Source organism: Cyanistes caeruleus, chromosome 1 (assembly GCF_971803275.1).
Source record: "Cyanistes caeruleus chromosome 1, bCyaCae1.hap1.1, whole genome shotgun sequence".
Taxonomy (NCBI): Eukaryota; Metazoa; Chordata; class Aves; order Passeriformes; family Paridae; genus Cyanistes; species Cyanistes caeruleus.
The window spans coordinates 40337912-40363117 of NC_141701.1; the positions used below are offsets into that span (position 1 = coordinate 40337912).

The window sequence follows — 25206 nt, forward strand, 5'->3', positions numbered from 1 at the left end:
TTTGAAAAACTTTTGTCAAAGGGTCAAATGTAGCTTGGTTGCAAATTCCGTCTAAAAAGGAAATATGTAGTTACATCTTCTTATGGATGGAAGAGTAAGCTGGTTTGATTCAGTTATGATTCACCTTTGAATTTCTGTGTCCTTGGGAAAATAAACTGGAGAGGACACATAGGTAAAATTTTGGACAATCTGTGTCCAAATGTGCATGAATGAAATAAGCCAGCCCTTGGTGGGTACGGTACCATTCAAACAAAATGTTACCAGAGTTGTCATATTCAGAATTTTAGTTTCAACTACTTCTGTGTTATGGAAGTAATACAATGACTTGTAAATGACTATGTCATTTTTCCCCATATTTTAAAATTTAATAGAATTTAATAAGCACTTTTTTAACAAGGTGTGAAATTTATTGATGTTTTCAGAGTATCTTAAGTTGGAAGGGACCTTTGGGGTCACATAGTCCAACTCGTGGTTCTTCATTAATTGATTATGGTGGCAGAAGGCAAGCTGGAAGAAATTATCTAAGTTAAGATAGCACAGTAGGAATATTAGGCACATTGGGGAGCGGAAGCAGATTTGAAGACTAGAAAAGCACAGCTGTCTATCCCTCATATGTGTTGCACACCAAGGAGAGGAAAATCCATCTTTTAATACCAAGCAGAGGAAACAGGCAACTGTCACGGTTTTAAAGCATTAGCTAAAAAATCACTAGAAAACTTACTTATTTCTTGCTGTGAGATATGGATTAGAACAAGAGCAAAACAGGCTTAAAACTTAAAAGGAACAAAGAAAGTTTATTAACAAAACTACAAGAATAAGAACACCAGAATAAAACTCCCAGAACTCCTTTTTCTCCACTACCCAAACATTCTCTCGTTCACATGACAACATAGAGACAAAAAAACTTTGGTGGTTAAAACAGTCGCCACTTTGCTATAGTCTCTTCATCAGTCTTTGTAGAGAAAAAGAAGCTATTTTCTGCTAATTTATGGAGTTTTTCACAAGAAAACTCTTATGGTTTTCTATTTCTCTGATGCCAGCTGCCCAGAAAACTCTGTCATCAGTTCTCTCATTTCACATCACTCTGAGGTGTGTTATGGGTCATGAGTCTAGGGATGTCATTTTAAGGATGAGTTATGTAAAGACAAAAGTTTTCTTCATTTGTCTCTGTGAGCATCTCTGGAAACAGAAGTTTTTTCTTCGCTTCTTAAGGCCACGAATTTCCAACAACTCTCACTTCTCCATTTCTGTTCCAGCATCACATAAGATCACAACTACTTCACTATTTGCTTAAATCTACACTTTGAAAATACTCTATTCCCCTCAAAATACTCTTTCATGAATTAAAGGAGTTTTTCAGAACACTGTTGTCCATCTCTATAGTTTTAGCAAAAGAATATTTCAGCTTATTAAAGTATCTCCTTATTTCTCTCCCCATCTGAAGCTTAATTCCTTTCTTCACTGTCTTTGATAGTTTATGTTGTCTCTTTACCTGTTGATCACTCTCTCTTCCTCTCTCTCTCTGGAAAAAAAGGATTAATCTGCAAGTCTCATCTGGGTAATGAAAGGGTTAAAATCTTGCCCAGGCTTTGTAGATGGTTCTATGATCTCTGCCGGAGCGCTGGCTGGAGTTATCTGCGATGGAAGATTCTTCATGGCTGCTCTGGAGAGTGTGGTCACTGTCTCAGCCTGCCGCAGGTCAAGAGCTTTTTCTTTCTTTACTCGTCAGTCTCTGGTGAATTCAGTCACAGCAAAACCTGCAGCCAAGCCAGGGAGCGGCCTGGCCCGGCCAGAGCCCGGGGCAAGCCCCCACTGCAGGCCCCATCTCCCGGCCGGGAGCCGCGGCAGGCCCAGCCCAGCCCCTGCCCGGGCCGCATGGCCTGGCCAGGAGACGGGAAGCCAGCTAGAGCTCTGTCACCTTTCACAGCCAGGAAACAAAAAGAGACCAAGATATTCTCAGGCTTAGGTCTTAAGGTGGTCTTCACAGATTGATCTCACTTTTCAATGGTCAAAACTGTTGTCAGTTCTCAGAAATGGACAGTTATTGGCCAGCAGAAAAACTCCCATCAGACTCCAGCAGACTAAACTTCCTTGTGTGTTTCTCTTTGTTTTCTTAAATGCCAATCCATCACTCTCAGAGCTTTTTGTGTCATGAGAGAAAAGGTTAGATGGCCAGACTCACTTTTAGCCAAAATGATGATGATCTTCAAACAGCTGTGAACCGATAGTCTGCAATTTTGTTTCCTTGTCTCATGTTTTTAATTTATAATTGTTTCCATGACAAGAATCACATTACAGTCCAATCTTCAGCAGAGCTTAGCTCTCTTATCCTACATATCAGTCAATACTAAAGTTGTTTTGGTGACCTGACAACAAATAGTGCCATTCCTAGAGCAGCAGTCCAAACATAGGTAGGGTGCATTGATTACTCCTGAACGACTGGCAACTCAGATCTGGGAGACCAAACAACCCAAAGTCTTGTTCGCCACCAAGTTGTTAAAATCTGCCTTTCAGCTCTTGAATTGACTGTGCCAGTGTTGTATAGGGAAGGATCTCCCTTAGTCAAATGGACTGTTAATTTAAAGGAAAGCAAAGCGATTTTTTCAAGGTTAGGATGGGAGGAGAAATCTTTTTCCTGTTCCTGTGAAGAGCACCTCCAAAAGAATAATTTTATTGTCACATTTTCTTGAAACTGGGAAATTGTTGCTGGTTTTTGAAGTCTTTTGATTTTTATGAGTTTTCTGATATTTTGTGGTGTTTTGAGATTTTCTATATTTTAATTGCATTGCAAATATACCTGCTTTCATTTTGATTATTAGTGTATGAAATTTTGTGTATTTATTTCTATATCCCCGGTTCAGACAATTAGGCTCATCAGATCTACTTGGCAAGTGTTTTTGTTTCTCAGTCATATCCAGCTCTGTATCCAATGCTGTTAATTCCACAAAAATTGCATCCTCAATTGGATCTTATGTTCTTTTTAAGGTTTTAAAACCTCTTGAATTTTGTGTCTTGATGTATTTTCTAAACACATACAATATTTTACTGTTAAAATACATGTAATTCTCAAATGGGAGAGATTTCTTCTCTCTAACCTAATTTTTCATTGAAGTCACAATTTTTTTTTTTTATTTTTTATTTTTTTTATATATAGGCCATATAGTTCTCTGATTCTAGGGTCTCTGTTTAAAACCAGAGCTGACTTATCTACATGTTTAACTCCTTAATTCAGCATTTCCCGAGTTCAAATCTTACTCAGTTATTCAACCCTTCCACCTGGTAGCATAAAATGAAGTTATATCTCAAAACAAGGTCTTTAACCCACATATCTGAAATGTATTGCAATCAACTGCCTCCATGTGACTTCTGAGAGGTAAAAAATACTCTTCTTAATAGGTAATTTTCCTCATCCACACACAAAGCCAAGGAGAATTAAGCTTGGGATCTTTTTCTTCATGGTATAACTGGTCTGTGTCAGCAGAGAGGGAACCAAAAATTACTGCAGGATAATGTCTCTTTATTTCTTTCACATTTATGAAGATGTTATAAAAAACCTCTCCTCAAGGGAGAGGATGCAGAAATGATGCTTGTATGTAAAAAGATGACAAACTGTATGTAAGAATATTACAAACTGAAACTACAAATGACATCTAAAGAAATTTAGTCATGAGGTTTTGAATTGTATGAGCTCTTGGTGGGAATGCCCTTCCCAGCCTCTATTTGCCAAATCATTAGAACAGTTTGTAGAAAAATAAATGCAGCTGCTCCAAGAATAAAAGGTCTTAATTTTAGATTAATTGCTGAAATACAGTTTTCATTTTGAAAAAAAAAAAAAGAATGTTAGTGGTTCTTAAATTCAAAATTGGTGAATTATATTTTGTTATCATCAGAAAATAAACTGTCTCACAGTTGGTCTTACAAAAAAATAAAGACAAAATTCTGAAGATCCAATAGAAGAAATGTTAATGCTGGAAGCCAATAGACTCTTTCCAATGTTGAGGAATTATTTAGGTTTCTGATATAAAAATGTTTGTCAGTCTGAAATTTAACATTTGACCATATAATCAAGTTTTAGCTCATTTTCAATTATCACTTTAAAGAGAATATAAAATCATAAAATAATTTAAACATAAATTTTAGTCTTAAAGGTGTTCATTTTTCTAATCTGTGTGCTAGGTGGAGTACACTGTGTTCCCAAGTCTTTGAAGAACTTTTAAGGAGTTATGTTGAGAAAATCACTAAGGTCAGCTCAATTTGATGAGGAAAGTAACATTAATCTGGATGATTTTGTCTGAAGAGAGTACAAAGAGCTCACAAAATGCCTTCCAGCAGCACACTGTATGCAGCAGAGGAGGGTTGGGAGATGGATGGAGAGAAGCAACAAATACCTGGGGAATATGAATTATCCCAGCAACAAAACTGGAGCTTGGAGAGGGCACAAGGCTCCAGAGTGCTGGCTGGATCCATGTGTGGCACGTCCAGCAACAGCTGCTAAAGGTGCAGCTCCTGCCAGATGACACCACGGTCTAAGGAAATTGAATGTATGGGTTTGGGGAATTACTGCAGGAGGGAAGCAAAACTGAGCAGCAGGAGAGTAGCTGTCTCTATACCCCGTTCCAGGAATAAATATTGTTGTTAATGAGCTCATTCCTATATCCTTATTCCAGGGAATTAAGTGCTAATCCACCAACTATTGACCCTTCAACTGCACAATATTTTTGTAGAATTTTATTTAGAGAATTCTGATACATTCTTGGAGGGAGTCAGAGCTAAGCCATGGTTGAGTGCCACTTGCTGCCTCTCCATGCTGACTGCTGCTGACCAGATATGTTTTTGTTAGCTTGATTGTACAATGGATAGATTAGGCAGATAAAGACAGCCTAAATGGACCACCCCAAACCCTGATGGCCAGCAGCTGATTTACATGGAACCTGTAAAAGAGTAGTTGAACAAAACATGGCTTGCATGTTTTTGCAGATGTTACAGAGGCTGCAGTTAATTCTGAAGACCATTCCATGACTCTTCTTTTTAAAATAAAATCAGGTTGTCCGTAACTTAGTTTGTGAAGCAAGGACCATACCTTCATTTAAGCTGCAACATCCAGTGACTGATGGAACTGTATGTATTTGCCAGTGAGAGATTTTTACATGGTCAGTTTATGTTCTGTCTGAAAATGTAGCCACGTGTCATGAGAGGTACCATAATGTTCACTTGGTGGGCCTGTTTTCAGCACATCCCCTTCATGAAATGGAATTTCCAACCACAGCTGGTCTCCTCAAAACAGAATTAGAACCTGATCACTAATGGAAAGTGGGGGAAATCAAAATTCAGACTCTCTGCAGCCATCAGTAAAGACCAACAGTCATCCTCCAGACAGAGTAATCACTGAAATGAGAAATAATTAATTCTATAAAGGTTTATTTGTTGATGCCAGTTCTGAGTTTTTTGAGATATTTGTATGAATAAACCATAAGCACATTATCAAACTTAGACATGCATTCTAACACCTGTAGGCCTTATAAGAGATTTTATAATACTGAGACATTTTTGAAAAATTGTCAAGGTGTTTTGGTACTTCTCAGCAAAACCTGCTGTGAAAGTAGTATTTTGTATTGCTGGCCTACAGCATATCTGTCAGTAATTGAAAGGTAGAATCAATACAGCTCATAAAGGTGAAAATAGTAGGGATAAATGGACTTAGGTTTGTATTAAAGTTTATGGTAATCAAAATTTTGTATCTGCCACAGTGGACAGCAGTGATGAAGGTAACGAGAATGTGAAAAAATTAGAATTAAGAATGAGCAGATTTTTATTTCCAGACTGTAAATATGCAAGAACACTGTAAATTCAGAAGTAACAGTTTCCTTGAGAGATATTACTGTCACCTTGTGGCTTCAATTGTTCTCCATATTGTAAATGTCATGTTTTAATTTATTCCAGTGACATTGCGATTATTGTACAGAATACTTTTATTTTAATGTTTGACATGTAAGCCTTATATAATAGAAATTATAATACCTTTAATCCATCTTCTGGATATTATTAATACTACAAATATGGATGATGGTTTCTCATGGGCTGGGAGCAGGAGAGCAAGATCCTGCTCGTACATTCACATTACATTTTCATTACTCAGCAGCTTTAGAAATCCCATGGTTAGAAGGTGACTGAAAAAAGACCAGGATAGAGAGAGCATCTCTGAGTGGTGGGGACGAACAACCATTGATAGTGTCAATTGCCTTTGGAAAGGATCCTTTATCCACATGGTGATGTGTTCAAATGACAGTTCTTTGACTTGCACTTCTAAGTAATGGACTGCTTTCTAGTATCACTAATTCTTAACTGCAGTGCTTTATCCTTCTGTCCTGTTCTCCAGTTTCTACCAAGTATTCAAAAAATCCCTTTCTCACTCTCTTTCATCACTTTGAAACATATCTATGTGATAATCTCCAGATTATCACACAATACAGAAAGTTGAAGCAGAAATTCATGAATCAACCTATTTTAAGGCGTTTGCCTGTATTCCTACAGACCAATGCAACATGGAAAATTCCAGAGCAAACTGAAGGCACACCTCAGTGTGCAAAGCAATTGCACAAGTGTGATCCTTTCTGCACACCAGGCTCATTACGAAAGCGGGGCACACCAACACAGCTTTAGTCAAACTTCTGCGCCCAGCTGTGGTAGAGATGCCAACAGCCATTCTTCCTGCACTTCCACACATCCAGCATATCCTCCAAGACAGATGATTAGTATTATTAACAAATGGTTACTGAAACTGATGGAAGTGTAAAGCTAGCTTCTAAACAAGAATGCTGCATGTTATGGACTATATGTAACAGCCCAGTTTAGTACCTCTAGTAAATGTGAGGATTGTTACATTTCTGCCTGTCAGATGAGCCGTACTAAATAATCCAGTGTGCATGCTTCACCAAAATGAGTAGGTAACATTTCTTACCTTCAGAGTAGGATGACTCAAAAAACATCCAAGGTCATGACTTTCTCCTTTTCCCATGGGCTCTATGTGTAGCCAACATTTATAATGAGCTTGGATAATGCACAAGATGATGCATCTTGGTCTTGAAGCTGCTGTTGTCAGCTTAAGTATCTAGTGAGACTGCAAAAGTTGAAATTTTGGGGTATTTTCCTGTTTTAGGTGCAAAACAAGTTTTTTGTGCTGCTTAATAACAAAATTCAGATCCCCCCCAAAGTATTAATCACTAGACTGCGTTTACCCTATCTCATGATTTTTAGCTAGCAGGAGTATACCTCAGAATACACTTCTTCCCTCAGGTATAACTGTTTCGAACAACAAGACATGCCTTTTGGGGCATATTGTTAAAATACGATCATTCCCTCACAGGAATGCTTTGAAGCGAAGTGTTTATGCTTAGTTAGATTTACAAATGTCTAACACAAATATATCACTTCCCAAGATGTATGTTATGCTTCAACAAAACGATTAGTTATGAAATTGTGCATTAATAAAAACAGTTGGTTCTCTTTGTAGCTCAACTCCCTTTGCCCTCACTCTGTATACAATAATGTCAAATAGCTCTCTGCAGTACTTCTGAATGACTATAGCTACACTATAATCATAATATGTGAATTTATATTATGCATGAAAGGTCATGACCCATGAGGAAGTCAGTTTCTTTTCATGCATGTTCTCCTTAAGAGTTGGAACTTATGGAAGTGGGGCAAAAAGGAAAAAAAAAAAAGGCATCACATGGAGTGAGGTCTAAAATCTTGATCCTGTAAAAAAAAGGTGCAAAAATAATAGGACATTTGGTGAATAATGGAAAACATCCATAAAATACTCCCATAGATCAGGGAATATGTGCATTTCAGTACCAAAGAGAGGCCTAGTTCGTGTAACCCAGATGAAAAAGAGACCTATATCATACATCTGTGAGATTGCCTATGTCAGACAGCAGAATTTACCAGTAACTAATAAATTACTAGGGTAAAAGATGAAAAGATTTACACTGGCATCTCTCATTCAAAATAATCTGACATCAGAACACCATGAAACTTGTAAAGAAATGGCAGATACAGACAGAACAGTAATTTAAATATTCTGACATGTTGTGAACATGGTTTTAAGAGAAGTATTACTCCTTTGATTTGAGATATCAACTATAATTTTTGTACCATGGATATTTTCAGTTGGGAAAATGAGGTGATCGTTGAATAAATACAAAGTGACTGTTTATTCTATTCTATTCTATTCTATTCTATTCTATTCTATTCTATTCTATTCTATTCTATTCTATTCTATTCTATTCTACTGTTTATTTGCTAACAATAAATCAAAAACTGTTCTTGACTTCATCAAGCACTAAATGAATAAAAAAAGAAGACAAAATTCCATTTACAACCAGAGGAATTAAATTGAGAGAATTTTTCTTTCCCAGACAACACTACAAGCTTTCATTTTCTTTAACTGTGGGCTACATTTTTAACTACTACCCCAGACATTTTCTCTTAGTTGACCCCACAACTCTTCCAGGTTGCAGCTAGAGAGGTAGAGGGCCAAAGGATTTGTGCTGGGCTTACCCTTCTTGAAAAACAGGCAGAATTGGGCTCATATTTGATCAGTTGGATCCTGCTCCTTTCCACCTCCACATGCATAGGCAGGAGCTAGACTGCAGAAATCATCTTCTATCATCACCTGCCATCAGAACTATCCTCTTCTTGGTATCACCATGAGAAGTAAATCCCCTTCTACCCAGGCAGAACCTACTTCACCCATGTCTGCCTCTGATCCTGTGAGTACAGGTCTTCAGGAACTTTGCATTGTTTTGCCACACTGTGACTGCAAATTCACAGCACTAAAAGAAGTCAAGCTTTGTTCATCTGTTTTCTATGAGACAAGGGTTTTATTTCGGTTGGTACAGGTGTCTTTTATACAATAATCTCACCAGCACACTGCATTTTATTTTCTAAAAAAAACCAAATTATTTTGTAAACTATTGGGATAGGAATACATATATTTAAAGCTAAGGAAGGATTTATTTTCATATAAAATATATTCCCTCTTGATTTTTTGAATCACAGAGTTTTCATTTCAAGCAATAACTTCTCTGGCACTTGCATTAATGTTTTAACTAAAACCATTAAACTCAGGAAATAAATGAATGAAGGAAGGAAGCAATCATATTTTTACAGGCAAACATGCATAGGTGCCAACTCCACAAAAATTAACTAGCAGATTTTGGGTCTCCCTGTGTCTAGAAATATGCCAAATCATTTGGCAGATAATGTGTAGGAGAAACACATCCTGTTAAAGATGTAAGTGGCTAAGGAAGAGAAAATTCAGACTGTAGGTAGTGTAAAACCTTGCAAGAAAAAAGCATTTTTGCAGTCATTTCTTGTTCAAAGCAAATGTGTTGCAAAAGCTCACATTTGAATGCATACATGGGTAATATATAAATGAACCATAGCTGAAAATTCTTTTGATTTTTATCCTTAGATAAGCAAATATAGCAGTTTTAAAATTTTTAAACATTTTTTTCAGATAAACTTTGAATGTTCTTCCATTTGAAACTTCATCAAAAATAGCACACAGCAGTAACTAAATTGCAATATTAACTAGATAATGGACTTGCTGAATTCAACTGTATTTTTTCATTTTTGGGAGCTTTTTGTAAAGTGTGTGTTTAGGTGGTATAATATCATGCATGTCCTCAGTTGTCAAGGATTCCCAACCAAATTACCATTACAATAATTACTAGTAAGAAGTACAGTGATAATTTTTAGTAATAATAATTTTTAGTAAAAATTTTTAGTAAAAAAAGGTAATGATAATTTTTAGTAATAAACCATTTCATTTTAATTTTCTCCTTAGATTTCATTCATGATTATTCCAGAACATTATTTTCTTCCCTGTAATGAGGCTAATTCTTCAACTTGCCCATTACTGTTTTGATACGTCAGTTTCTCTTCTACAGCACAAGACTGGCGTTCACTTCTTACACTTCACTTTCTCTGCAGAGCCTGCTCACCTGTCCCTGTCTGTCAGCCTGGACAGGCTTTCCAGGTGCTGAGCCAGAGCACAATTCCCACCTCTGTGGGAAGAGTTCAGCCCTCCCTTCAGCCCCAAGGCTGGGCAGCATCATCCTAGCTGAGCTAACTGATGTGAGAGGGGCTACACCTGTCTCTGCTCTTCCCTATAAGCCACATAACCTCCCATCAAGGGTTCAGCACCTGGATTTGAGGCTGACAGAAACTTCCACATGGAGCCAGAGCAGATCACTATAGAGATTTTATTATTACTTGACAAAAAACATTACTGATCACCCTAATCCATGAAGAAGTTAAAAAGTTTTTTAGGTTCAGTACAGAAGTCTTCTGTCTGCCTTTTAAACACAACAGTTTAATTAATATCTAGCATCAATACAACTTAGATCCATTAATTTGCTACGCTTCCTTGAACTTGGCCTAAAATTTCTTTAAAAAGCTCTTGTTAATGTCATTATTAATTATAACCAGAATAAAAAACCCTCAAACTTATATGATTATTTTAAAAGGTAACACTATAATTAGTAAGCTTCATAAAATAGAAGTGGTTAGTGCTGGTCAGTACAGTGCATGCACTGGCATTTCCTTTTTCATCAATTAAAAAGTTTAAATTTCCTAACAATTCTTTTTTTCTCCCAAAATTTACTAACAATGTTTTTTTCTCCCTTCTGGCAAAGTTTAAGTATCCAAGCAAGTCAATGTTATGATGTTTGCTGCTGAGTTTGATGAGAAAAGAGTGGGTTGTGATGAGGTAGTAACATCACTAATAAATGAATGAACTGCAGAAGAGTTAGTGAGATGGGATCTTAGTCTCTTTCAGCAGTGTATTCTTTCTAGAACAGTCATAGAAAATAACTTTTAAATTCAAACTACACTGTAACTCTTGGGTATGTATTTTTGAAATTCTTATGTGCATGTTCTTGCTAAAGTTTCTTATACCGGAAAAAAAAATTTGCTAAATTATTTGCTCAAGCAAATATTTATCCAGGATTGAGGGTTCCTTTGTGATGTCATAACTCATATTTGAACAATATCAGATAAGAATTAAGATCTTCATAAGCTTCTGCTTGTTTTGTATTCCTTCCTAGAAGTGAGTACTTGGTAAAGTGATGTACTGCACTAGGAGAGGACTCCTGTGCCATTAGTAGTGCCCTGCTTTTTCAGTAAAATACCCCAGGTTACAACCACATGGAACAGCCTAGAGACATGGAAATATCCCTCACAGACCACTTGGTGCTCTATTTCCATATAAATTATAAATTATTTCTGACATTTTTGGGGAAGTCTATACAGGGATGGTAGGACAGAATTCCTTCCTCTTTCCTTCATGCCTTTTAACAATAGAATGCGTTGCAAAACTGGGGTGAACAGGATTTTGTTAAAGTTTTTAAAAATGGCTCTTCCTGTTAATGCATGAGCAAAGGCAATTGTTGATAAACTGGTTTACTTGCTGTTAATTCTTTCTTTTCTTAAGGAGATTGATATCTCAGTTTGGAAAGTGACATGATCAACTAGAGAATATGAAACTGGGAGGCGTGAACAAAAAAATGAGGTCATCTCCAAGCACCTATAAATTAGTAAGAGTAATTAAAAAATGGGCAAATCCAAAAGCTCAAAATTTATTTTCAATAAACTAAGCTACATTCCTGAAAAACTGCAGGTAAAACAAGCAAATTAAAAATCTCACACATTTCTGCATATAATTGTTTCTGTGGAACAGAAAATTGAATAAAACTTACAGTAGGTTTCACACTTGTTCTTTAGTTCCTCTTTAGCTTCAGTAGGCTAGGTAGAATAGTGTGTTATGAGTGTTTTCCTTGGATGCTTAGGAACAGAAGGTCAAACTAACCTTGTGAGCTATTCCAAGGGTTTATAGCACTGAAACAGAGAAAGCCAGAAGTGAGACCAAATCTTGCTTCCTCTTTTCAGAGCACATTTGGCTGGCACCTCAGCTAGTCAAACAACTCTGAACTCGTTCAGTTTAGTACATCTTTTGAACAAGGTTCTGAATGACTTTCACTTTCTCTGCTCACCAGAGTGAAGATTAACAAACAAAGTCTGTTAAATCACACCTTGTTCTTGTGAATACCTCCCTAAATGAGTTCCAACAAGGATTAGGCTTCCAAGGCATAAAGGCTGGATCTGTAGAGGAAACTTGTGCTTCCAACATAAAGGAGCCCAGGAAATAAATATCCATAGCTTTATGGATATGATAACATGATACCTTTTTATCTTGTGTCAGTTTTTCACTCCATCTTTTTATATTCAGTTCATAATCTAAGGCAGTCAAATAAGGGCCTATAGCACTTCCAATAAATTCTGCAAGCTGAAGAAAAGGTTTCTCTGTGTGGCAGCAGTTATAAATATTGCAAAAGATACTAGAAATTTAGAGATATCATCAGGAAAAAAATGACCTTTATAGAAATAGACTACTAAATTTTCCACTGATCAATAAAAATTATAAATTGTGATATAGTGACACTTTGGATTGTCTGCAATAATAAAGGCACCATCTGCTGCAAAGTTTTCATTCAATCAAGACTTGCTGTTCATTTAGTGACATTAAGGCATTATATCATCTGCATTGACATTTCCATCTGTCACTGTGATTTTACCTAATCTCTTTTTACTCTCTAGGCTTTGAAACTATATAACAGCCACTTGAAACTATTTTAAAACTTAGTAGAATGCCAGACTGTAAAAATTGTTAATTTTTGTTACTCGTCCTTTCTTTTCTTCATCATCTCCTATGTTCACTGCTTAGTAATTTTTGGTTTCCAAGTAGATGATCAATGAGGTCTGACCTGTCCTGTTTCCTCAATTTACCCTCTTTATTTTTAGTTGAGAATTATTTCTCCTGCATACTAAATGTACCTTTAGTAAACTTTTTGTCACCTAGCACTTTTATCTCCATTTATTCATGAAATCTTTTCAAATCCTTTTATTGACCTTCTATCACCACTAGCTCATCATTTTCAGAGTTCTTTTTTCTCTCCAACCTCCTTTGACAGCTCAGTCTCCATAATTTACATCAGTACTTAAAATAGTAGTTTTTGTTATAGTTAATCAGTGCAAATATTTAATTCCCTATTTATTATAAGTCACCTGGCCAACATGGCTATAAATTAACCTCTTATAACTATCTTCTGTCCTTGCTTTTCTTAAATTTGTGGAAAACTCAAATTGGGTGATCTTGCTTTGTCTAGTCTTAAATGTATTGCCAAGTTTCAAACCCAAATCCCTATTTATCCTCGCAACACTGCTCTTTCAGGACACAGAGACAGAACAAGAGAAACATTTGAAAAGTTAATGTAATTTCCTCTTTGAAGAAGACCTGAACATCATCTAAAAGAAATTTGATTGTTAGGCAACTTTCCTCTTCCCTTTGTCTTTCCTCCCCTCATAACAGATGCTAATCTGGTATTTTAGTAATCCAATCTCAGGCCTCACTGATTATATCCCTCCACCTGATCTCTCTCATAATCATTGTCTCTCCTTTTCCTTTCTCTCTGTCTCCAAATAAAAACATTTTTAACATCTTTGATGTTCTTATATATATATATATAATGTATATATATTCTTATATTAACAAGTTGTCCCTGTTTAGGTTGTGCTACCAGTTCATTTTTCCTTTATAAACTTTAAAAAAGAGTATAACTGGCAAGCAAAATGGTCCAGACTTGCTGCAGTGCCCTGTCTCCACCAAAACCAATCTTAACTACTGCCTTGATTCTAACAAGCCACAGATATCAGACCCCATTAGAACCACTTGATTTTTTATCCTGTTAAATTTACTTTTGAAATATTGTCCTACCTTTACTTCTGCTTTGTCGTTTGGGGTTTTAAAATTGTTATTTATCCACTATCTCAATCACCACAAAACAAAATATAGTAATAATAAGGCAAGGAGACCTGATAAATCATCTTGATCTAACTAATAAGCATTCAAAATTTGGTCTTGCATACCTAAGATCAGGACTAGTTTTAGGAAGGGATAGATTAAGTGGTTTTGACCTAGAATTTGGAACTATACCATTGTTTCTTCTGGCATCATGATATGGTGTGACTTAAACTTTACAGTGGTAGTAGCATGCTTTTTCTCACCTAATAATATTTCTATCATGAATTGTTAGACCTCATGGACCATCAGACTGAGGCAACTGAAAAGGTAGTACCCTAAAGAAATCACAAAGAAACTTTCCAGCTGGCAGTGCTAATGTTCTCCATATTTCTCTGACTGCTATATCAGTGGAAAAGAAAAAGAAAATTGCCTCTTCTTGAATGGTGAGGAGTATAAAATTGTCTTTTTTTTTTTCTTTTCCCATGCAAATTTTAAAATTGTATTATAAAGGGGCAAGAGTGATTACCTTCTATGTGATCTAGAGATGATGCAAGCAGTTCAGGAGGCTTGTTAATATCTTAACAAGATAATAATCTTAAGACTAATAATTAATTAATAATAATAATGTTAACTTCTTTATGTTATGTAGAATTATGGGGCAAATGGCCTGATTTTATTTTTTTTTTCCTTTCATTTGCAATTCACTGACTATCTAGTCAAGAACTGAAGTCAAAGGGTCTGCCTTTTTGGGAAAATGTGTCAGTAACTCTCATACTTGATGCCTTGTGCATGGCACAGTTGCTCTTGATGGTTGGTGTTGCATTTTGTACTGTAGCATCTGCCTTCCACAACTGGAATATCTTACCTGCCTGTCAGGATGGGATGAGAATCTTGTTTTCAAGCACTTCTGTTCTGTGTGTGAACTCACTGAATGGAATTAAACCTCATCCTCTTGCTGTTGCTTGCAGTCATACAAATGGTACGAGTACAGTTCTTTTCATTCTTATTTCTGCTTTCCTCACTCTCAAGAGCTCCTAAAGGTTAATTTTAAAAACAGAACCTATACATGGTGATAGTCATAAATAAAAGCTGCTTTACTTCTTCTCAGCCCCCAGTCTGACTGGGGGTGTCTGAGTCCAGTCCTCTGTGGGTGGAGGACTTTGCAGTCCCTTGTGCTGAACTTCCCAATACACCTGCCAGCCCATTTCTCCAGCTGGTTGAGATCCCTCTGAAGGGCAGCACATCCATCTGGTTTATCAATCTCTTTCCCCAGTTTGTATCATGTGCAGGCTTGCTGGGGGTCTGTCCTATCACCCAGGTCATCAATGAAGACATTAAACTGCTTTGAACCCAATTTCAGCCTCTGTGGGACCCCACAGTTGCTTGGTCTCTAACTAGATTTGAGCCTGTTAGTTTTCAGTCCAGCTCCCTGTCTGCTTATCCAGTCTTTACTTCCTCAGTTTGTTTGTATGTAAGGAGTCTGAGAGAAATGGTGTTGAAAGCCTTACTAAAATTGAAATAAGCAACAACCTCTGCTTTCTCCTCACTCACCAAGTCAGTAATCTTATTTTAGAAGGCAGAAAGTTTTTTGGGACAACTGGATGTGGGAGTGAAACAGCAACTTAAATATCATCAGTTAAATGGGTTTTTGTGCCTTCCTCAAATTATGTCTCAAGAAGACAAGCTATTTGTCAAGGGTAAGAATGTTTGGCTGAATTCAGCAAAAGAATGAAAATTATTCTATTTTTAAATTGACTTTTAGTCTCTATATTGAGCTCTGGTTTTATATTCTTAAAAGCTCTTGGTGCTCACTGTTGAGAAATTGGCTACTTTAGCATTTTCCATCAGAGCATACTAGCATGTTTCTCTTGAAGTTTTTATAAGTAGGGAAGAGGAAAATATAACCTTGACTTCTTTTTCTCTAAGTGGCCTCTGATGCAGTAGCATGGTGTTAGAGAGAGATTCAACTGCTTACCCACACCTTTGGTCTCATGTGTTTTAATCAGCTCTTTGAGAAAAGCATGTTTAGAATGTTTTCCTTCTGTCCACAAAGAGATTTTACAACCATTCTAAAGAGTGTATGGCTCCAACAGGCAGGAAATGTGAATTCCTTAATGCTCCAAGGGAAAAATTGGATCCCACTGAAGTCACTGGCTGAAAAAGGCATTTTTGAATTTGTTTTCTAGCTAAAACTTGATTGTTTAGAAAATCATTAAAACTAAACAATAATTAAACAAATAGAAAAAAAATCATATCTGAAAAAATTTACCTATCTACCATTTATCTATCTGCTATAAATGCAATGGAGAGCCAAGGTTTTTATTTGTCAACCCTGACTAATGCCAGGAGCACTGGCACTGTACCTTTCTGCCCCTTTCTTCCTACTCTCTTCTTTCACAGACTGGAATCCAGGGCTGAAGATATCAAAATATGTCAGATTCCTTGATGGCTGGCCATTGGCAGACTCTGTGTGTCGGTAGCTGTAGTCTGATCCGAGACAGAAACATGAATTGATAAAATGTTGCCCCACAAGGCATGTGTGATAGAAGCCTGCCTTTATAAAGAAATCAGACCTGGATAAAAACCTGACATCAACAGCTTTCCTACTTTCTGAATCTGGTTAGTGTTGTATACTCTAGAAGCATGGAAAGGACCTGATTTTTTAGCCATAGTATTTTATTGAATGTCAATGGAATTCTGTACATAAACTTACTTTCATGACCATTATTCTATGTCTTAAAAGATGCAGGAGGATTCTCTGCATGTGGCAAGAAATATGTAGGAGCAGATATTGCTTTATTGGTGTGTGATACATATGACACAGAAACAGGATACAGATGCAGCCTTATCTTCTTCTAAAGTTTCCTGCTTTTGTAGTTTACAAATATTTTTATATATCTAGTGGTAGTTTATCATTGTTGCTTACTTTAGTTTAAAAGTGTTTAATAGAACTTTTGTACAGGAATGTAGCTGAGAATTCTGTGTCACACATTTCACCAGAAAATGTAAAACAATTTTGGGTAAACATTAGGAAGATACTTCTGCAAAAAATTTTTGCAGATTTAACAGTTATTTAAGATTAAGAATGGGAGAAAAAGTTCTTGCAAATTTGAATGGTTAAGATATGTGAATTCTTCATTTCTGTCAGCAGAATCACATCTGTAGAAGAAAAAAGAGTTGTGATATTTGCTGTTGGTTTCTCTTCTGAAGTGAAGAAAAAGAACTTGGTAGTCAACACTATGAAATAGTCAATCAGTCACACTTAAGTCTGGCCTTGGTAGAAAACGTGTCTGTCTGCAAGTAAAAGTTTTCTGTTGAAGGTTGTAACAGATGCAGAAACAGGATAGGTCATACAGACATGGGACACATGGGACATATGGGAAGGAAGCAGCACAAACTACTTTAACATTATTTATGCTACGTTAGCATCTTGTAACACCATTTCTTACCTTGTACCTCAGGGTTATGTGGAGTGTATATTCACACTACAAATACTTTGCCAAGTCACTGGGTTCCCAAAACAATCTGAGTGTTAGATGCAAGACTGTGCCTGGATCAGCACTGATGGGAAATTCTAGGTGATGTTTGTCAGTGTAGTGGGCAGTTTCTTTCACATTTAAACCAGCACAAATGAATATTCAGAACACTAACTTTCAGTGAGATAGTCCCATCATTTATTAAGATATTGATATTTGCTTATCAAGGAGTAGGAAAGAAAAAAATTAAGTTTGTCCCCCCCTTAAAATGATAAAGACAATTTTTCCCATTTCAGATTCAAAGGGTTGAAATTGTGTGATGATTGGAGTATGTATTGATAAGCCTCTGACAGGCCTTCCTTTATTCTTTAATGTGTTGAATTTCATCATGGCAGGCCAGTTGGCTCCTGCTCATCAAACTGGCCTCGTAAGTACTCAGTAGAATTTGTTCCTGCAGCTGTAGAGGTGGTCATGCAGGATATTATTTCATAAGGAAGTCAGAAGATTTCTAGGACATAGATTAATATATGTTGTAGGGGTGTCATGGAAGACCATGGGCTAACCGGTTCTAAGAACTGAACAGAACAGAAATTTTGGAGTGTCTCATCCAGTCCAGCTGAAGACTAAGCTGCAAGGACCCTTGCAACATAGGCATTCCCAAAACCAGTGATTTACTATTTAGCCATCTGCTGATGGTGATTCTCAAGGAATCAATATGATTACACATGATGATTATAATGATGATTAAAACATCCTGTGCTGTTCATTGTGAATTGTCTTCCAAAAGAGTGGCATTTTGGCATATTTAGTTTTTAATCAAATTGGCATTTCCTCCAGTATTTACAGGCAGATATTGTCCCAAAATCCTGTGAAATTAATCAGTAACTACCTACACATTACTGGTTAGGCTGCTAAGACACTTTTTTTTACACACTGACTAAAGCTTCTCTGGTATTTGCCACGTTTAAGGGCATTACATGTAGACAAATCTGATGGATAACAGAACTGAAGAGACAACTTCTCTCATCTGTTTGCAATTTAGTTACTTCCCCTAATCCCAGTTCTAAATAGAATTGAGCTTCCAGATAGTAGCTGTTACTCCAATTTCCTGCTGCTGATGGCATTAGAAGTTATCTTTATTTGCTTTCCTGGATAACCATATTCCAAACTTTGAGAAGGCGCCGTAGGTCATTCAGGATTCAAATTATTTCTAATGTTCAGTTAAATGCCTTCTTTTTTATTCATGTGACAGATTAATTCTACATATATGTTATCTTTGTCACCTTCTTTTCCTCCTAATATAAGTGGCTCTTTAACAACTTAAATACCTCTAGTTCAATTCCTTGAACAAGTGAAAGATACAAACCAGTTTTCTCTCTGAGCAGTGAGGTATAGTTGCAGGTCAGTCACTTTTCTCAAGTTGGAAAACAGAGCTACCTAATTTGCCTGGTTATTACATTATCAAATACCCTTTAGTCACAATATCATGTCTTCTTTGTAGACAATCCACTGTAGATATAATTCTAAAGTAGGTTTCTTAAACTCCTGATCTGTCAGGGATTGTCAATAGTCAGCCTAAGTGCAAAAGAACTGGAACAGCTCTGTGTGTGTTGAGTGTATATCCCTGGGGACAAGGCTACCTCTGGGGATTCTTGGAGTGCAGTGCAAAGAAGAGGTTCAGAGTTTTTATATGCACATAGCTACAAAAATAATAATAAAACAATAATTATAGAAAGCTAAGCAAATTTTCTTGAAATTTGAAGCTTCAGCTGCCACGCACATCCATCCTGGCCTTAGTCTATACTGCCCATTTTTTTTTCCTGTTTTGAGAACTGGACTAATGTTTCTATACAACTGTGATTCTTCTAAGTTTATGTTTTTAGTAGCTACAATCTTAATAATTAAATCTAAATTGGGATTTGTTAAGTCTGTTTTGGAGGGGTAAAGGAGTAACATATTAGGCTTTATTCTTAATTTATTTTTCCCATTTCTGTGACAAAAGCATAATCTCTGGTAATCTGGTTTTATGAAGCGGTATAATGTAAAAATTCTTGTAAAGAAAGAAAATAAAAGTAATGCAAGTTGGTATATCTATGATAATACTTTCCTATGAATATATGTGAAAATGAGCATTATTAATAAAAAAAATAATTTATAATTATCAAATGCAATATAATTTATTGAATTTCAAATCTTCAGCATACAAGGAGACGACAAGTTCAGGAAAATCTTTGAATTTTTGTACCTTCTTGTTTTATTGATAAAATTGTCCTGGCTATAGAACTAAATTCCTATTGACTTTTGTGGCTGAATTTCTTATTACATAGGTACACTTGCTGTTTGATGTTTGGCACTAAAGCTCCTGGAAAGAACATGGCAAGCTAAAACTGGAACACCTAAGCATCCAAACAAAAGACAAAGTTGTATGCTGTGCTCCTCTGAAATTTTTGTCAAATGTAGTACTTGTATTTCTCTTAGGTGAGGTGATTATGCTTACTGTTCCTTTTGTTTAAATGCATGTCTAATACAGAAACAACATTACATATATCAAAATGTTGAAACATACATTGAACTTTCTATTTAGACAATACATCAGTATTTCTAAAGATCCTTTCAGCCCTTCATTTCTGCTCCAGATTTTGGGTATCTCTACAGCTCTGGGGTGTTTTAGGACTTCCTACATCTTAGCAAAATGAAGCCCCGTTGTGTAAGAGGGCAGAGGTTGCAAAAGCAGGAGCAGCTCCTCAGCAGCCTCCAGTATGTTCCAAGCTCTGCAGTCCAGAGAGCTGCAAAGCTCTGTAGGAAGATTGGAGCTGACATGTGCTTGTGGATGTGTATCTCGAGCAGTGGAACAGTCCCTCCTTTGCTGTATGTTCTCCAAGCAACCAGAGGAAGGAGAACATAGGTAACCTCTCCTAACAGACTGTGTAGAACACTAGAACACCTTGTGGCTCTCCCTGAGGAAAGTCCTTAGTTTAGCTGTCTGATGTTTGTCAGCTGTGGCTGAACGTGACAACAGCATATCTCAAAAGTAACTCCTGCTTCTGGCAAGTGGATTTCCCACCTCCAAGCTAGATTGTGGAGACAAGTCCAAGTTCAACTGTGTTTCAGATAGGTTTATGGAGATTTTTTCACATACTGAATGTTCCCTTCCTTGGGACAATTGGATTGGATGGTGCTACTTACACTTTCAGTATTTATCATAAAGGAGTAATCCAAACTGTAGCTTCTGCATTTGTTACCAAAATGGAAGCTTTTGAGTTCTAAATATGAAGCTTATTTCTTCTGAGGGCAGCCAACTGTAATGATATTTAGTGTACAGGACTGTTGGTTTGGCACATCCCCATATGCCATTAATTTCCACAAATTTTGTCCTAACAACCTTTTTCTGTTTTAACATCTCTCAGGTGCTAGTCTCTTTCCAAGGATAATATCCATATTAAATAAAAGAAATTTATTGTCAGCACTTAAATTGGATGCTAAAATTATTTTTTTGCCCATCCTTGACAGGATGAAAAGATGTTTGAATTGGTTAACATTTATGAATTGTACATTGTACAATTGTGTTGAAAATATGTTTTTTTTTAACTTTTAGATGGTTCTTTAAAAGTAATAAAATATTTATTAAGTGTCTATATAGGACTGTGGCTAATGGCTAGAATTCCACCAAATAATCTTTTTTCCCTGTCAACTGAAATGAATATAAATGGTTTCATGGGAAAAGACAGGAAATGTTCATGTAAGACAAACCACCTGCTATTTTCATATTTATTGAAAATGTGTGTGCATGGCTTTTTAAGCTGTATATGTATACATTATCTGTCCCAGCTACTTATAGAGGAGAGAAGCTGGTCAAGTTCAGTGTGCTCTGGAATAAACTGCCATGAATAAATATTGAATAAATACTCTGGAATTAAAGCTGACTTTTGTTTAAATAAGCATTTCATAGGCTATTTATGATTTATACATACAGGTCCTCATAATGAGTGGAGGGAATTAGACTTCCAGCACCTTTTATTTTTTTTCTTATTTTTTTTCTTAAAGAAGGTGGCTTTATATCTATAGTTGCTTGGTTTATAAGATAATCAAACTATACAGATACTTCTTGCAGCTTCATTATATCATGTTAAAGAATAAAGTCTGTCCTTTAGTTCTAAAGAGCTCCACTTCTCAGTGTATTTTAAAGAACTCTACTGCATCAGTAAGTGTGTACCTTCTATTTATGTGAATAAGACATAAAATATTCCACACGGGGAGAAATTCCATCACATATAAGAATAGCCAAGATTTAAAAGACCTCTCCAGGCCATTCAGAGCCTCTCCAAGTTTTCTGAGCAGTTAAAACTGTTTTTAATTGTTTAATTGAATTTTAATGCAACTGAAAATGTTCTCTCTAAAATAAATTGTATTACATTTAATCCTTCTTGACTGATTGTCGTTTGCCTTAATGTTATGAATTTTTGCAGTACTGTTTTTAGTATTCTGAATAAGTCCAAAACTTCAATTTACTCTTGAAAATCTGTTTGAACATTTTCCAAACCAGGAATCCTGTTATTTAGCTAGCCTCTTTGGAGATCTATCCTTAACACCAAACTTTAATCTCCTTTGTTGCAAATTTTGTAAATTATTGTTGCACTTTCCTTAGTGAACATAGACAACAGTTGATCATTTTCCTCCATAGAAAGGGCATTATACATACTTGCAGATTGTTGTCATATCCCAGTTCAGTCTTTGCTCTCCTAGACTAAACAAGCTCCATTATTTCAACCTTTCCTCATAGGTCATTCTCTTCACCTCTTATAACTTTTATTACTGTTTTCTGGACTCTATCCAATTTGTTTACATCTTTTGTAATGACTCAAGTCTGGTCTGTGTCCACTAACAGTACCACATTCCTCCTGAAGTACTTAAGACCTGGTTTTAAAACAATTAAGACTGAATTGTTTGATCATCAAGTGACTCAGGTGTAAAAGATGCTTGTGTCAGAGCTATCTCTTCCTTACTCAGCCTAGAACAATGCTGATACAATTTTATTGACTAGGACACACAAAAAGGTATGGTTTATAACAAATGGGAGTGATTAAGCTAATTTAGGAAAAAATCCTGACATTTCTGCTGTCATATCTGAATGTCCCTGTCAAACAGAAGATGTCTACACAATTTTATTTCTTGGAGGGTTTTTTTTTTGTGAAAAACGATTAATATGGTACTTCTGATCTACTTTGGTGCTTAGAATCTGCTGCTTAACTGAAGACAGAAACAGTCATTGTCCAGCTGCTGTAGCAATTACATTCACTTTAGTTCTAGAAAGATATGCTTTTCTCTTTAAAAATGTAATATTAAAAATCTATTATAAATGTCTAAAACATTTATCCATTAGGAATTTGCCAGAAAATCGTAGACTTCACAGTCATGCAAAGTTAAACTTTGCCTTTGACTTGATATAAATGAAAAGCAAATTAAGAACTTGACCTGGCATTTGATGTCTGTTCAGAAGAATAAAATAATGAATTAAGGCAGTTTGTGCCTAGAAAAGAAGCCTTATGGGGCGTGTCTGAGGGAACAGAGGTGGTTTAGCCTGGAGAAAAGGAGGCTTAAAGGAGAGGTTATTTCTCTCTGCAGCTACCTGAGAAGAGGTTGTAGTGAGGTGGTGGTTGATCTCTGCTCTCAGGTAGCAAGTGACAGTATGAGAGGAAATGGCCTGAATTTGTGCCAGGGAAGATTTAGATTGGATATTAGGAAAAATTTCATCATGGAAAGAGATGTCACATTGGGACATTCTGCCCAGTGATGTGGTTGGTACTGTGGATTACAGCTGTTTGTGAACAAGAAGCTGCTTTGGCTTTGTTGTGCTGCTGCAGTGCGGTGTGCTGTTCCATTGTGGTGGCTGGAAAAGTTAAGTGTTGGAAATGTCTGTGCTTTCCCTTTTGGTGACAGCTTATTGATAGCTCCTTGTAACAGCTGATAACAGATTTTTATCTAGGAGATACACTTTAGATTGAAAAATTGGTATCACTCATCTCTCTCCCTCCCCCTAAGCATTCTCTACATCCTGACTCCTCCTCTTTGTATCTGTATCCTACTCTCTGTATCTTGCTGTTGCTTTAGCAAACAGCTACAGACTGCATACTGCTCATTTACCAATATCATATATACACCCCTTTCAAGTTCTTTTGTAAGTCTGTTTCTGGAATGGTAATACAGGTTCAGATCCACACAAGCAAAGAATAGACATAGCAGACTGCTAAGAGTAGCAAAAAAATTACAGCAAAAATTACATAATGTTCTTTATGCCTTACAGCCAGCAGACTGGCCTGACCAAGTTCAGTGCCCAGTGCAAACTACAGCCAGGAGTTGGGAACAGGGACAGGAGGGATTAATGATTAGCAGAACAAATATAAATCATAGAAAAAGAAGGAAAGAAAGAAAAATTGAGACCAAAATGCATTGTGTTTTTTTTTTTTTCATAATTCTGATTAAATTCTTGCTCAATATTTCCAGTGTTTTTCCTTTTACTGATGCCTAAGTAATTACTATTGGCTTTTTTTTTATATATAGATGTATGTATTTAGCCCTCAGCTGACCACTGGTAATAAATATGTATAAGCAATGGGACATTATTTTTTGCTTCTCTTCTTAAGCAATCACTTGAGAGTTAGAAAACATGGATAGAGCAGGGGAGAGATCAAAGGGGTTTTATAACATAATAATTGTAAATATTTGACAAAGGCTAATTTCCCCCTAGTTTTAAAAGCTCAGCTTTTGACCTTGTGAGGCTGGTAGATTCCACTGAAGGCTAGATTTAGTGTTTTACGTCATCATTCCTAGCTCTCCTTATGTTCATACTTATTTGTGCCAGGCTTAATATGCAATGTGGGTCAAATTCAACTGAGTACAATTTCTTTGGTAGCGTGTCCTTTTCATTTTTTGCTTTCATGATGGTAGCTAACTGTGTTACTGTGCTTCATTAGTCATGTGATTTTTTGATTGTTTTTAATCTATGTGTCTGCAAAAATGGTACAGCACCGACAGCTACTTAACAGGTTACACAACATCTTTTGTCTGTGTTCAGTACAGCATGGGAATCAGCTTGAGGCTGACACAGCTGAATTTAGCTTTCTAACCCATGATAACTTTCTGAGTTTCCTGTGCTGTCGAGATGTGGTCACTACCAACGAGGTCTTAATCTTGGGCTGAATCCTACCCCTAATATTATCCTCCTTCTGAAGGATTTTCTCTGCACTTGATGAGACTTTAACTTGAAAGTCATTCTTAAGCTGATGAATCTTTTCTATAGGAAAGAAAAAACCAACAAAAAACTGATGAAAAGGATGTTTTGGAATTTCCCTTCATTTACACTAGGGATACAGAGATTATATTCCCAGCCAAAACTTCCAGCTCCCTGAAACACATACAGTTAGAATAGGAAACTCCTGCCAAGTTCTCAGAGCATTTTTGCGTTTTCCTGCTTGATCAAAACTCTAAAGTTAAATTGAACTGTGGAGGAAAAGTCCAAAAACTGTATCTCAGCATCCACCTTCATGAATAGTGATACATTTCACAACTTCAATCAAATGTACCTGTTCATGAAACTTGTTTTTTACAGTGCCATCTAAATAATGGTAGTGGTTATTTTTGTTCTTCTGTAAAGTACAGCCTCCTTTCCTTGTCCAGCATCTCTTGCTCCTTGGAAGGGTGCATGGTACATTCTTACAAATGAAGAGCTAACAGGTGACCTGAAACAGAGGGAGTAGATTTGGAGATTTGGTGTGCAAAACCAAAAAGCAGCAAAGGGATCTAAAAGAAAATAAAAAACATTTTAGCTAAAACTATTGGTCTCAGGTCCTGTGGGAGAAAAAATACTGT

At 36.4% G+C, this 25206-nt stretch overlaps 1 protein-coding gene across 1 annotated transcript in view; it reads left to right on the forward strand.

The window, feature by feature from the left end:
* Positions 1 to 1566: 1566 nt before the first annotated feature.
* ST18 (ST18 C2H2C-type zinc finger transcription factor) overlaps positions 1567 to 25206 on the forward strand; it is a 237748-nt gene continuing 214108 nt past the window's right edge. The window contains exon 1 of the mRNA XM_086888301.1: positions 1567 to 1698. The gene's annotated coding sequence lies outside the window, so the exon portion shown is untranslated. The remainder of the gene's footprint in view (positions 1699 to 25206) is intronic.